Raw genomic sequence first — 14,044 nt, forward strand, 5'->3', positions numbered from 1 at the left:
TATCACTGTATAAATAAAAAAAACATAAAAATATATAAAATTATAAATTAAAATTTTAGTCACATATATTCATTTTGTCATTATTCATTCATATACATATTTGAATATTACATACTAAATTTTATAATCTAGGTTAGATTATAAAAACAAGAATATCTTATCCAATTCTTGAATTGTGCTATGAGTGTTTGTTAGTTTGTGTAATTGATTTTCCTCTCATAGCCGTTAGCCTTTATTCATCTATGACTATATATGTGTACATTCATACATTGTAACATAAGTAAATAAGGTTTTACTTCCTCATTAGTTTCTAATGCAATTCAGTTTCTCTACTTTCAAGCAACTACATTTTCTATATCTCTCCCTCTTACAATCTAAACCAAAATAATAATAATAATAATACATTTGAAAAAGATGAATATAAATGGAGTGTGTATAGATCTTCAAAACTTGCAAATAAAAATAAAGAATTCTGGATTAGATAAAATAAAATAGACAGAGATAGATAATGTCAAAATAATAATAATAAAAATACATTTGAGAAAATAAAAAAATGGATAAAGATCTCAAAACTCGTAAATAAATATAAGACGAATTATGGATAAGATAAAGTAAAATAGGCAGAGATAGATAATGTCAAAATCTATAACAATATATAATGGCAATACATGGGTTTGGTGTCTAAAATTTTTTTTCAGTATTACCCTTTCTAATCAACTTCTCCACTTAATGTCAGTTATCTCTGAAAAACTTTCATTACTCTACTTGGCCACTTGACGTAATTTTCACCTGTCACCTCTTACCCATTTTTCTCTTCTCATTTCATCTCTTATTAATATTATTGAATACATTAATAAATTTTAAAAATACATTAGACTCATGCCAATAATAGATTTACTTTTAAATATTCAGATATTCATAATAATAATAAAATTGGTCCAATTTAAGTAATAGATAGAACGGTAATAATATTAGTGGGTATAAATTATCATTTTTTAAAAGCTTTAATTCATACTTAGTAAACTTTTAATTATTTCTAATATACTATGTTACATATATCTATAATACAGTGTATAATGGTTGTTAATTGTTCACTTAAAAAATTTACACTATTAATTTAATATTTACTATTTTTTCTATTATTTTCTATTTACTATTTTTTTATTTTTGTCATAATAACTATTTTTTTATCTATACCAATATATAATCTATACCAATATATAATGGGATAAAAAAGTTTGGTATCCAATTCCTTCTCCCTATTTTACCCCTATTTCTTTTTTATTTTTGTTACATACTAAATTCAATATAACAAATTGTTACCACGTCTTCAATTTTTTATTTTTTTATAAAAAAAAATTTATGTCACGACAGAGTATTAAATTAATTCATTTTCAACCCACGACATATTTTAAAACTGATTTACTTTTCACTTTTAATTTTGGTCTTGCAAACCTTTTTTTTTTTTTTCTGCATCTTGCTATCTTTCTGACAAATAGAAATGGAAACTTCACAAAATCAACAATCACGTCAATGTCAACCCACTTGAACATAATATGCTAGGCGAAGAAGACAACATGATCGAAGAACAAAGACAGCAACACCTAGCTAGAAGACGTGCAACTTATTGGGAGATGATTCGACAAGGAAAACAAGTTGCCATATCAACTGACTCCAATTCCAACTTCAATGCCAAACGCAGGTAGAGGTACTCGATTAACTACAAACATAGGAGTAACCCAATTGACTACAATTAGACAAATGACCAGAGCTACCACCCATCATCAATTTGACACAGGTAACACGATAACTAATTTTCTTTGTTATGAATTCAATTAGTTTTTAATAATTATATTTTACTTTTGAAACATACAGTAATGGAAGCGCATGACAATGGAACAGGCACAAGTAACAGAAATCTATAACAATATATAATGTGGATACGGAGTTCTCGTATTCAAATTTACTTTCTAATGTTGCCCTTAATGATAGAGATTCTCCCATACGTCAGTTACTTTAAATAAAAGAACTTTCACCGTTAACAGCAACACATGTTCTTCTATCTTATTTTTATTCTGTATTTCACTAATAGTTGTAGGAACCGTAACCTCTTCTTCAATTCTCTGTTCCAATAATTTATCCATTTAATTAATTTTATCCGTTTTCAATTTTTCTTACTTCTCTTTCCAAATCTGAATGTGCTTCTCTGTATGTAACAATTATTTGGATTAGTTTTTGTAATTTTCTGAACTAGATAATGACTATGCCAAATGTTGATTTTCGACGCCATGTATGAAAGGAGGAAAAAAATAATTAGGGATGATAAATAATTTTTTATGGATCTTATCATTTTATTTTGGGTATATTCTTTATGTGAGTACTTTATACCAAGTTTGATCTTATTATTCAATTTTTAGTGCTTTTCCTCTCACCATTAGGTGCACTCTTCTATATTATATAGTGATTGTATCGCCTCCATCTTTTTCTCGCTTTCATTTACTACAATTGCAAATTTTATACCATTTTACTGCGGATATTAATTTCACGCATAACTTTCACCTTCATTCTCCTTTCTCTTCAGTTTACTTACCAAACTGTATTCATTGTTATATATTTTTAATCCGTCTTTCATATACAAAGTTTTCTCTCATCAATTTAATTTAAAAAAAATGATTATTTTTTTATCTGATATTTATTTTTTAATTTTTTTGACATGTATATACCTATCAATAATGAACTGAAGAACTCTCATAAATTATTTTGTTAACTCATTCTTATATATTTTTAATCTGCCTTTCACATACAAAGTGATGAACAAAAATGAGAGCGGCCATAATGGTATTATAGTAATTGATTGTGGTTGTGATTAATAGAAGAAGAAAACAAAAAAAAAATAAAACAAATTAATTTAAATTTGTTTTTTTAATATTTTACATATTAAATAATTTAAGATATTTTATTTTTTTATAATTTATTTTTAATTATTATTAAATTTATAATTTTTAAGATAAAAATAAAAAATTAATTTCTTAAACTCAATAGAAAAGCGGCTCAACAGGCACGATATTGCCTGATGAGCCGCTAGTAATAATAATGAAAATACATTTGAGAAAGATGGATAAGAATGGAATAGGTATAGATCTTTAAAATTCGCAAAGAGAAATAAGACGAGTTCTGGATAAGATAAAATAAAGTGGGCATAATCGAATAATGTCAAAATAATAATAATAAAGATATATTTGAGAAAGATGGATAAGGATGGAATAAGTATAGATTTTCAAAATTCTAAAATAAGAATAAGATGAGTTTTGGATAAAGTAAAGTAAAATAGATAGAAACAGATAGTGTTAAAATCCTAAATAAGAATATGAATAAAATGTATATAGATCTTCAAAATTCGCAAATACAAATAAAACGAGTTTTAGATAAGATAAAATAAAATAATCAGAGTAAGATAGTGTCAAAAATAATAAAAAAAATATGTTTGAAAAAGATGAATAAAGATAATATGGGTATAGATCTTTAAAATTCACAAATAAAAAAGATAAATAAAGACGATGGAATGGATATAGATCTTTAAAATTCGTAAATAAAAATAAGACGAATTATGAATAAGATAAAGTAAAATAGATAAAGATAGATAATGTCAAAATAATAATAATAAAATATATTTTAAAAAATGGATAAAAATAGAAGGAGTATAGATTTTCAAAACTCGCATATAAGAATAAGATGAATTCTAAATAAAATAAAGTAAAATAGAGCGAGATAAATAGTGTCAAAGTTCTAAATCCTTTAAATTGACTAGTCCCTTGATTAATTGCGAACCGTAAATGAATATGTATAAAGAAATTTTTAAGAAATATCACATATATTAATTGAATTTTTGTCACATAGTATATATTAAATTTACAATTAAAATGGACAACCTTTTTCGGGTTCAATATTTTTCTTTAATATTTCGATATATTTGTTATTTTTTGTATTTTAATAATGTGTGTGTGACATTTATTAAACTTTTAAAATTTTACCTTTCACACAGTTAAAACATATACAATAAGAAATCAAAATGTTATCACAAAAAACAAAATTATTAAATACAATTATTCTGGTCAATAATCTTACCAGCAACACTTAATTTTGGTCTCTTAGTTCGTGCGCAATCATTTAAAAGAAAGTATTATATATAAATCGGAGGAATAATAATTATTTCCCTTATTTTCTTTAGTCAAATGATACCATTAAAGTAGTTTAATCATGAAACAACCTAAAAGATAAAATATACTTGATTTAATACCTATAAAACAAAAATAAATTTTTTCTATAAAAATTTCCCTTTTTCCTGGTATGTGACCAGCATTCGGGGATGGATATTGATTCGTCCTGGTACAGGGTGGCCGAGTTTAGCGATTCCGAGCAAGCGTCTGTCGGAGAGGGAGAGCTATACGTCGGCCTGGAACGAACACCGCGGCGGGAATACCTGCACAAGATACTCCGACGCTCAAGTCAGTAATGATTCTCAATGAGAGAGTTAAGAGTAAAGAGTAGAAGAATGAGAGTGGTAGAACCTGAGACCTAGCTGATTATTTTGACTAGGTTTTATAGAAGTTGTTATCTGCCCGTTAGTGGATAGGTCCTAGTTTATAGGTTGGTTGGGATATTCTGTTTTGGTGCTACAAACTAGTTGAGCACGTTTCCTATTCTTAGCTGAGTGATGCTGTTTCGGTCCAGATTACGTGCCGGGATTTTCGGACGGCTGATGCGGGGCCGAGTTTTATGACGCACGTGTCTTTTTATTCGAATGGAGGAGGCCGAGCTTATCTGCTTCTGTTCCGAGCTTGTTTAACGTGACGTCGGCCTCTGATATTTGTGTGCCGAGTATTTCGGGGCGACCGAGGATGTGGGGGACGCATCATAGCCCCCAAGCTTGCCTTGATTTGGGACAAGACTAAGGCGAGCTTTCGGACCAAAGATTTCGTAATCCTCGGTTGCCGAGTTTTGTTTATTGCGTATGGTCTTGGTAGCCCCCAAGCTCGGCTTGGTTTTGTCTGGAAAATCAGAGTGTTATGAGTGGCTTCGTTTTTCGCGCCAGTGTGAAATGATTGATGTGAAGGAAACCGCTCCGCTTCTCTAGGTACCCCTGTCCGTTGGTTTGTGTAGTGGTTTTAATGCTTCCCTCTTTTTTGCCAATCTGAACTTAATGCACAGAGCATAGCAACCGTTTCTTTTGTGGGTCTTTATGTGATGTTGCGTTTTTCTTTCTCTTTGCAACTGCTGTAATCTGGGATAGAGGGTTTTTTCTTCTTCTTGTCTGAGAAATGAGCAAGCAAGGTCAGTGTTAATTCTTTTCGTCTTCATCTACTTGCTTTTTTTCTTCTTTGTCTTCGATGAAGAGCCGTAATGTGGGAGCTTCGTACGAGTGGGTTGATGTTAGGGTGAGAGAGCGCAAATCCCAGTTTGATGATGAGGATTCTGTGAAACTATTAGGGTCCGGTGTCTGGGTTAGGCCTGGTAGTGATATTAGGATTGAGTTGTTGCCGTGTGGGGAGGAGGATCGCGTCTGTGACCGGTTAGATGACTGGTCCTATTTTTACATGTATAGTTGTCTTTTTACAGAGCTGGGGGTAAGACTTCCCTTTACCGATTTCGAGTGTGGTGTTTTGTACTGGTTGAACTGTGCCCCCACCCAATTACATCCTAACTCCTGGGGTTTTGTTCGAGCTTTTGAGGTCTTGATGGAGCTGTTAGAGTGTCCGCCGTCCCTTAGGTTGTTTTTCTCTTTGTTTCAAGCAAAGGGTGTGAATAGGGGTTTGTGGGTTAACCTTAGTAGCTATCCTCGTCGGGCGGTATTCGGATTATACAAGTCTTCGTTTAAAGACTTTAAGTCAATGTTTGTTAAGGTTAGAAGTGTTCCCGAGGATTTTCCTTTCTACCTGAATGAACATTTGGTTGAGAGATTTCCCCTGTTCTGGAGTGCCGAGCCTTACCAGGCCTTAGATGTAGATGATAGGTTGCCGGATGATGATATTATTATGGATTTTTTGTTTAAATCTCTGGGCCCGAAGGGTTTATTGTCAGTTGCTGAGATGTTGAACTGGGATACCAATAGGCAAGCAGTTTATAATCATATAGGTAATGTGTGTTTTGTTATGTTTGTTTTGTGTACTTGCCCATTCTGTTTGTGTCTTCACTTAATTTGTTGTTAACTTGTAGCCGAGAAAGCTCCTGCCATCACCACTGCCGGGTTGAAGTCTTTCTTCAATCAGCGAAAAAAGAGCGAGAAAGAAGTTTCCTCTAATGTGGGGAAAGGACCTGCTGCTGTAGTAGCCCAATATGGTCCCGGGCCGAGGTCTAAACGGAAAAGAGGTCAACCTAAGGGTAGTCTTGCCGAGGTTTTGGAGGGTAAAGGGGAATCATCGTTGATACTTCAGGAGGTTGAGTCTGCTTATGAGTCGCAGAAGAGACTTCACGGGTATGACGAGAATGAGCACGGCCGATCTCTATGGGCGAAGCTCTATCCTTTCGGTGTTATGGCTGATGAACTTTGCTGTTTTCCTGATGATATGAAAATGATTGATGAGGTGGGCCGTGCTGGTGTCAGCCGATTTCTTCAGGTATGACTTTGTGTTTGCTGAGTGTTTCTTTTTGTTGTTTGTTTATTGATTTGTGTTTTTTCTAGGTTATTGGTGCTCGGGTCGTTGCCATTGGTCGGTCTCAGGAGCTCGCTTTAGAGCGGGAGAAAAAGGAAGCGACGCATCTGGAGGAGCTGTCTCAAATTATCCAGAAGAAGGATGATAAAATTGTTGAGCTGTCTTCCTCTATCGAGAAGCGGGAGCTTGAATTTGCTGAGGAGCGAAAACTGCATGAGGCTTCTTTGAAGAATTCAAAGTCTGAGGTTGATCGGTTGGCTGCTCGGATCAAAGAGTTGGAACGTGGGGTTTATGAGGCTTTTGCTCAGGGGTTTGACCGCGCTGTTTCTCAGGTCAAGGTTCTGTATCCCGAGGCTGATCCTTCAAAGCTTGATGTTATGAAGGTTGTTGTTAATGGGGAACTTATGGAGGATGAAGATGTTGCTGGAAGTGATAGTGAGGGATCTAGCATAGGTGACAAGATAGAGTAGTTTGCTAGTGTTTGTCTTTTGTTGGTGCTTGTAGCATCTTTGCAGCTTGTTGCTGTTTTGTATTTTGAACTTTTCTCCTAATGTTTCGACAATGACATTTTGGGATCCGAGTATATAGCTCGGTTTAAAATTACAGCCCTTTGTTGATTAATGTGTTATGTACATTTTGTTAAGATAGTGGTATGCTGCTATGTGAAAAATGGCTGTTTGTTTTGACGCTACTCTTTGTTTGATTCGTAGATTGAGATCGTAAAGGCTTTGTTGTTTTGATGATCCCTCAGAGGATTCGCTTCGAAATAACTTTGTTTGTGTTTTTCATTTGTCTTCCTTCGAGTTTTGTGTTAGAGGTGTCGTTCTCCGAGTATATAGCTCGAATTTATTTTGTTTGTTGAAATGTATGGTAGAAACTATCGTAAGAAATGTTAGTTTGCATTTGTCCGAGTATTTATACTCGGTATGTGTTTGTAGGTTTCCGAGTATGAAGCTCGGATTTTGTTTGTTCGTCTGTTGACTTGTTTTTGTGTTGGATGTTAGCCGAGGAATAAGCTCGGCTTGTGGTGATAGGATTCCGAGGATTATGCTCGGATAATATGAAGTGCCTTACTGACTTGAAGTGTATGATAACTGTCAAAATGAGAATTGTTTTGATTATACATGAGTTGTATGGTTACAATGATTTGTTGCGTCTGGCCTCGTTAAAACCCTTTCCGAGTAAAACCCATGTGTTTTGGGAAAAAACCTTCGGAGGGAAAAAGAGTACCATCATTCGCTATTATACATATTCTGTCATGACTGATATTTCCTTAGAGAGGAGACGTTCCATGTTCCGGGAAGTTGTTCTCCTCCAAGAGTTTCTAATTTGTAAGCCCCCTTTCCAAGGTTTTGAAGGACTCGGAAGGGCCCTTCCCAGTTTGCCGCTAATTTGCCATGTGATGAGGGCTTCCGAGCGTCTTCTGTGCGTCTGAGTACGAGATCTCCATTGTTGAAAAACCTGTGAACTACTCTTTTGTGATGTCTTTGCTCTAGGTATCGTTTTCTGGCTCGCTGTTTTATGGCGGAGATGTCTCTTTCTTCTTCTGCGAGATCCAATTCGGCTAAGCGAGCTTGTTGATTGTTTGGTTGATTGTAGAGGTCGGTCCTTATCGTGGGGATGCTGACCTCTACTGGAATGAGCGCCTCTGCGCCATATACCAATTTGAAGGGAGTTTCCCCTGTTGCAGATTGAATGCTGGTGTTGTAACCCCATAGGATTTCTGGGATAAGGTCGGCCCACTCTCCTTTAGCGTCGCCGAGCTTTTTCTTTAGTCCCTGCAAGATAATTCTGTTAGCTGATTCAACTTGTCCGTTAGTTTGTGGGTGCTCTACTGAGCTGAAGTGATGTTTAATGTTAAAATTTCTCAGAAAAGTGGCGAGCTTATGGTCTGTGAATTGTCTTCCGTTATCTGAGACTATTTCTCTTGGGATACCGAATCTGCATATAATATTTTTCCATAGAAAAGATCGCACTTTTTCTGCTGTTATGTGTGCTAGTGGTTGTGCTTCTATCCACTTAGAGAAATAGTCAATTGACACTAAGAGGAACTTTACCTGGCCTGGCGCTTTCGGAAAGGGTCCGAGGATATCCAATCCCCACCTATCGAAAGGCCAGCTTACCTCTATGGTATGGAGCTCCTCGGCTGGGGTCTCAGAGAGGGTGGCGTGCTTTTGACAATTGTCACATGCTTTGACTTTTGTGATGCAGTCCCGTTTTATCGTCGGCCAATAGTAACCTGTTCGCAAGATCTTTGCTGCTAATGCCCGGCCGCCGATGTGGTTGCCACAAACTCCTTCATGCGTTTCGGCTAAAACCTTCTCGGCTTCCTTTTGCTCAAAACTTGGTTTGTCAAGTGTTAGCTGGGACAGTGCCGATGTGTTTTCGGCTTGCCGAGTTGTGGCTAACTTAGATAGCACATCGGCCCTGGTGTTTTGTTCTCGGTTTACATGGATAATATCAAATTCTTTAAATTTTGAAATTAGATCCTTTGTTACGAGCCAATATTTTTCTAACAAAGGATCTTTTACCTGGAATTCGCCCTTTATTTGATGTACCACTAATGAAGAGTCGCAGTAGGCTGTTATCCGAGGTATTTGTAGTTGTAGGGCGAGCTTTAGTCCAGCGAGTAGGGCCTCGTACTCCGCCTGATTATTGCTTGCGTTGAAGCAGAACTGCAGTGATTGCTCGGCCACTACTCTGTTTCCTTCCTTGAGTAGTATCCCAGCTCCACTGCCTTCTTTGTTTGATGCTCCGTCTACATGTACGCTCCACCTGACTTCTGCATTATGTGTGTCATTAGTCATCTCTGATATAAAGTCGGCTAGCACCTGTGACTTTAGTGTTTTCCTTGATTCGTACTGGATGTCGAACTCGGAGAGCTCGACCGACCATTTTATCAATCTGCCGGCGAGCTCTGGTCTGGTTAATATCTGCCTTAGCGGTTGGTCTGTTCGTACTATGATGGTGTGGCTCTGAAAATAGTGTCGTAGTCTTCTTGCTGTGGTAATTAGTGCTAGCGCCAGTTGTTCTATCTTTGGGTACCTTGTTTCAGTTGGCTGTAGCACCCTACTGATGAAGTATACTGGATTTTGCTTTCTTCCTGTTTCTGTTACTAAGACCGAGCTTATAGCATGGTTAGATACTGATAGATATAAGTACAGTGGGCTACCTGTCTCTGGTTTTTGGAGGATTGGTGGTGATGTCAAATGTTGCTTAAGTTCAGCGAAAGCCTTTTCGCATTCGTCTGTCCAGTTGAACTTCCTTCCTTTAGAGAATGTCTGGAAAAAGTGGTATGATCGGTTTGCCACTGCAGGTAGGAAACGTGATAGGGCAGCTATTCGTCCTGCAAGTTGCTGGACTTCCTTTATTGTTTTTGGGCTTGTCATGTTCAGTACGGCCTTGCATTTTTCTGGGTTGGCCTCGATGCCACGGGATGTTAACATGAATCCTAGGAACTTCCCTCCTTGTACTCCGAACGCACATTTGTCTGGATTGAGTCTCATGTTATATGCTCGGAGTTGTCTGAAGATTTCTGCTAAGTCGTCACAGTGTGACCCCTGCATAGGTGTTTTTGCTACCATGTCGTCTACATAGACCTCCATATTGCGGCCTATCTGCTGCTGGAATACTTTGTCCATTAGTCTTTGATATGTCGCACCTGCATTCTTTAGGCCAAAGGGCATTACCTTGTAACAAAAGTTCCCGTGTTCTGTTATAAAAGCTGTTTTGCTTTGGTCTTCTGGGTGCATTAAGATCTGGTTATAGCCAGAGTATGCATCCATAAAACTCAGAGCTTTGAAACCAGAGGCATTATCAACTAATTTATCAATGCAAGGCAACGGATATGCATCTTTAGGGCAAGCTTTATTTAAGTTTGTAAAGTCGACGCACATGCGCCATTTACCTGAGCTTTTCCTTACCATTACCACGTTGGACAACCATGTGGTGAAGCGAATCTCTCTGATGAAACCTGCATTGAGGAGCTTCTGGGTTTCTTCGAGTGCTGCCTGTTTTTTCTCTTCTCCGAGGTTTCTTTTCTTCTGTGCGACTGGTCGGACTGTTCTGTCGATTGCTAGCTTGTGGCAGATGACCTCTGGGTTGATTCCAGGCATGTCATCTGGCGTCCAAGCAAAAAGGTCGGCGTTCTGACGCAGTATGTGAATGAGTTTTGCTCGGTCTTCCCCTTCTAAGGCTTTTCCAACATATGTGCATTGTTTGTCATCTGATGTCAGTGTTATTTGTTGAAGATTGTCCATTGGCCGAGGTCTTTCGCCGATGTCTTCCCTTGGGTCAAGATCGGCTAGTGTTGCTGTGTTGGCAGACGTGTGGATTGCTTGAACCTGGGGCCGAGCTTCTTGTTTTGTTTGTACTGGTTTTAGACCAGCGTTATAGCATTGCCGAGCTTCTTGATGGTCGGCGTACACCGTAGCGATCTTGTTTTCCTGCACTGGAAACTTGACACACAAGTGTAATGTGGATACCACTGCCCTAAATATATTCAGGGCGGGTCTCCCGAGTATAATATTATAAGGGCTGTAACAGTTTACTATTAGGTATTGAATATCAATGGACTTCGACATAGGGATTTCTCCCATTGTGGTCTTTAGCCATATGTGTCCCATGATAGGGACTCTCTCTCCAGAGAACCCAATTAGCTCTCCGGAGGAGGGTTGTATCAATTTTTCTGATAGTTTCATTTTTGTAAAAGTAGAGTAAAATAAAACATCAGCGCTACTACCTGGATCTAGTAATGTTTTTCTTACCAACAATTTCCCGGCCTGGATTGAAATTACCACGGGATCGTCGAGGTTAGGACTTGCCGACTTGAAGTCTGATTGGTTGAATGATATTGTGACGTCTGGTTCTTTGTCCTTCTTTGGTTGTATGGTTCCTTCGATTGCTAGCATTGTTCTATAACTTCGCTTCCTGGCCGAGCTTGTTTCTCCTCCGCCAGCGAATCCCCCAGATATGTGGTTGATGACTCCTCTTGGTGGATCTGGAGTCGTCTCCTCTTTTTTGTCATCTGCCGTTGCTTGCTTATGTTCTATCCTGTTCGAGTTTCCTCCTCTGCCCTTCCGGGTCTCGATATATTTGTCTAGGAGCCCCTGGCGTGCTAGTCTTTCCAGGAGGTCCTTCGCCATAATGCAGTCATCCGTAGTATGACCGAACTTCCGGTGGAAAGCGCAGTGCTTTGTCTTGTCCACGAACCTTTGATCCTGATAGTTTCCTGCTCGGGCTGGTGGCCTTATGATTTTGGCGTTGAGGATCTCTCTGATGATGTTTTCTCTCCTGGTATTGAATCTGGTGTATGTGTTGTATTTTGACTCGGGCTTAGAAGGTTTCTTAATGTCTTTGTTACCTGGCGATCTGAAAGTTCTTTCTTCGCTCCTCCGATGCGGTTGTTTGTCTGATTTTTGGGCCTCTCGGAGTTCTTCGATCTCCATTTAACCTGCCGCCCTTTCTCGGAATTCCTCCAGGGTCTTCGATTTTGTTATGGCAATGGTCTCCCGAAATTTGCCAGGCCTAAGGCCGGCCTTAAGGGCGTGCAGGTGAACGGCCGGGTCTAGGTCTTGGATCTCAATAGTGGCGTCTGCGAATCTGGTCATGTAGTCTTTCAGGCTTTCGTGCAGACCTTGTTTGATGGTGCCGAGGTAGTCCGATCCATGCACGTAGATTCTTGATGCAGCAAAATAGTCAATGAATGATCTGGCGAGATCTTCGAAGGAAGAAATCGAACCTGCAGAAAGTTTAGAAAACCAAAGTAACGCTGCACCATCTAAGTAGGTAGGGAATGCTCGGCATAAGACAGGCTCGTTGTTAGGTCCGTTGAAGAACATCATTGACTGGAATTTCTTCACATGGGCTCGAGGGTCGCCGAACCCCTTGTAGGGTTCTAGCGCGGTAGGCAGTGTGAAGTTCTTCGGCATCTGGTAATTTGTGATCTCTTCAGAGAAAGGGTTGTCGAGGGTGAGCTTCTCTTTCGGCGGGACGATGTTTAGAGGGTCCGCCGCGCTTTGAGCCGAGCCTTTCGAGTTCTCTCCATTGTTTTGTGTTGAGAGCTCGGCTATCCTCCGTACCTCCGCCTGGAGCTCAGCGATCTGAGCTAGGAGGTCATCCTGTGAGAGTTGTGGGTTTTCCTTGTCAGCCATGTCTGAGGATCGGGAATCCTGCAAAACAAAGTAAGAGACTAAACAAAGGAAAGAAGGGGGTCAGATGTACTCCGGGCCCCACGGTGGGCGCCAAGTGATTCGTCCTGGTACAGGGTGGCCGAGTTTAGCGATTCCGAGCAAGCGTCTGTCGGAGAGGGAGAGCTATACGTCGGCCTGGAACGAACACCGCGGCGGGAATACCTGCACAAGATACTCCGACGCTCAAGTCAGTAATGATTCTCAATGAGAGAGTTAAGAGTAAAGAGTAGAAGAATGAGAGTGGTAGAACCTGAGACCTAGCTGATTATTTTGACTAGGTTTTATAGAAGTTGTTATCTGCCCGTTAGTGGATAGGTCCTAGTTTATAGGTTGGTTGGGATATTCTGTTTTGGTGCTACAAACTAGTTGAGCACGTTTCCTATTCTTAGCTGAGTGATGCTGTTTCGGTCCAGATTACGTGCCGGGATTTTCAGACGGCTGATGCGGGGCCGAGTTTTATGACGCACGTGTCTTTTTATTCGAATGGAGGAGGCCGAGCTTATCTGCTTCTGTTCCGAGCTTGTTTAACGTGACGTCGGCCTCTGATATTTGTGTGCCGAGTATTTCGGGGCGACCGAGGATGTGGGGGACGCATCAGATATAATCCATAAACTTATTTGAATGTAACGTATTCTCCTTTATTATGATTGACCAGGAAAAACGTTAGTGAATGCAAATTTTGGTCATTGGTCGTCAAACCAAATTTAAGGATTTACCTAAAAAAATAAAAAAGAAACCTAAGATTGTTAGGACGGAATATGGATATACTTTTTGTTCTAAAAAATAAAAAAGTTGTATTCGTAATAATTTGAGGAGTGTATGTATGTATTTAACAAGTTAAAAGAAAGTCGAAAAAATAAAGAAGGTATGGTGTGGTCAAAGTGGTAGACGAGGAGGAGGCGTCTATCCTGCTGCTCTTGTGTGTTGCCAGTGCCGCTAAGGTTTCGGTATTCTTTCCTTTTTCTCAGCTTGCAAGTTCCAACCATTTAAAGCAACCTCTCTTCAGATCCACCACACGTCACACTCTTGAATTTTCCTCTGCCGAAGCCTTTGACACGGTCAAGGGTTTTAGTCAGCTTAACTAAGCTAGCTACCGTAACATCCACCAACATTTACGCTTTTATGGCTTTCTACTAAACTTCATTTCTTTTTCATTACTCAGATTCTAACATGCTTGGTCAAGACGGTACCGCCGACCGCTCT

Source organism: Arachis ipaensis, chromosome B03 (assembly GCF_000816755.2).
Source record: "Arachis ipaensis cultivar K30076 chromosome B03, Araip1.1, whole genome shotgun sequence".
In the NCBI taxonomy this organism is placed as follows: domain Eukaryota; kingdom Viridiplantae; phylum Streptophyta; class Magnoliopsida; order Fabales; family Fabaceae; genus Arachis; species Arachis ipaensis.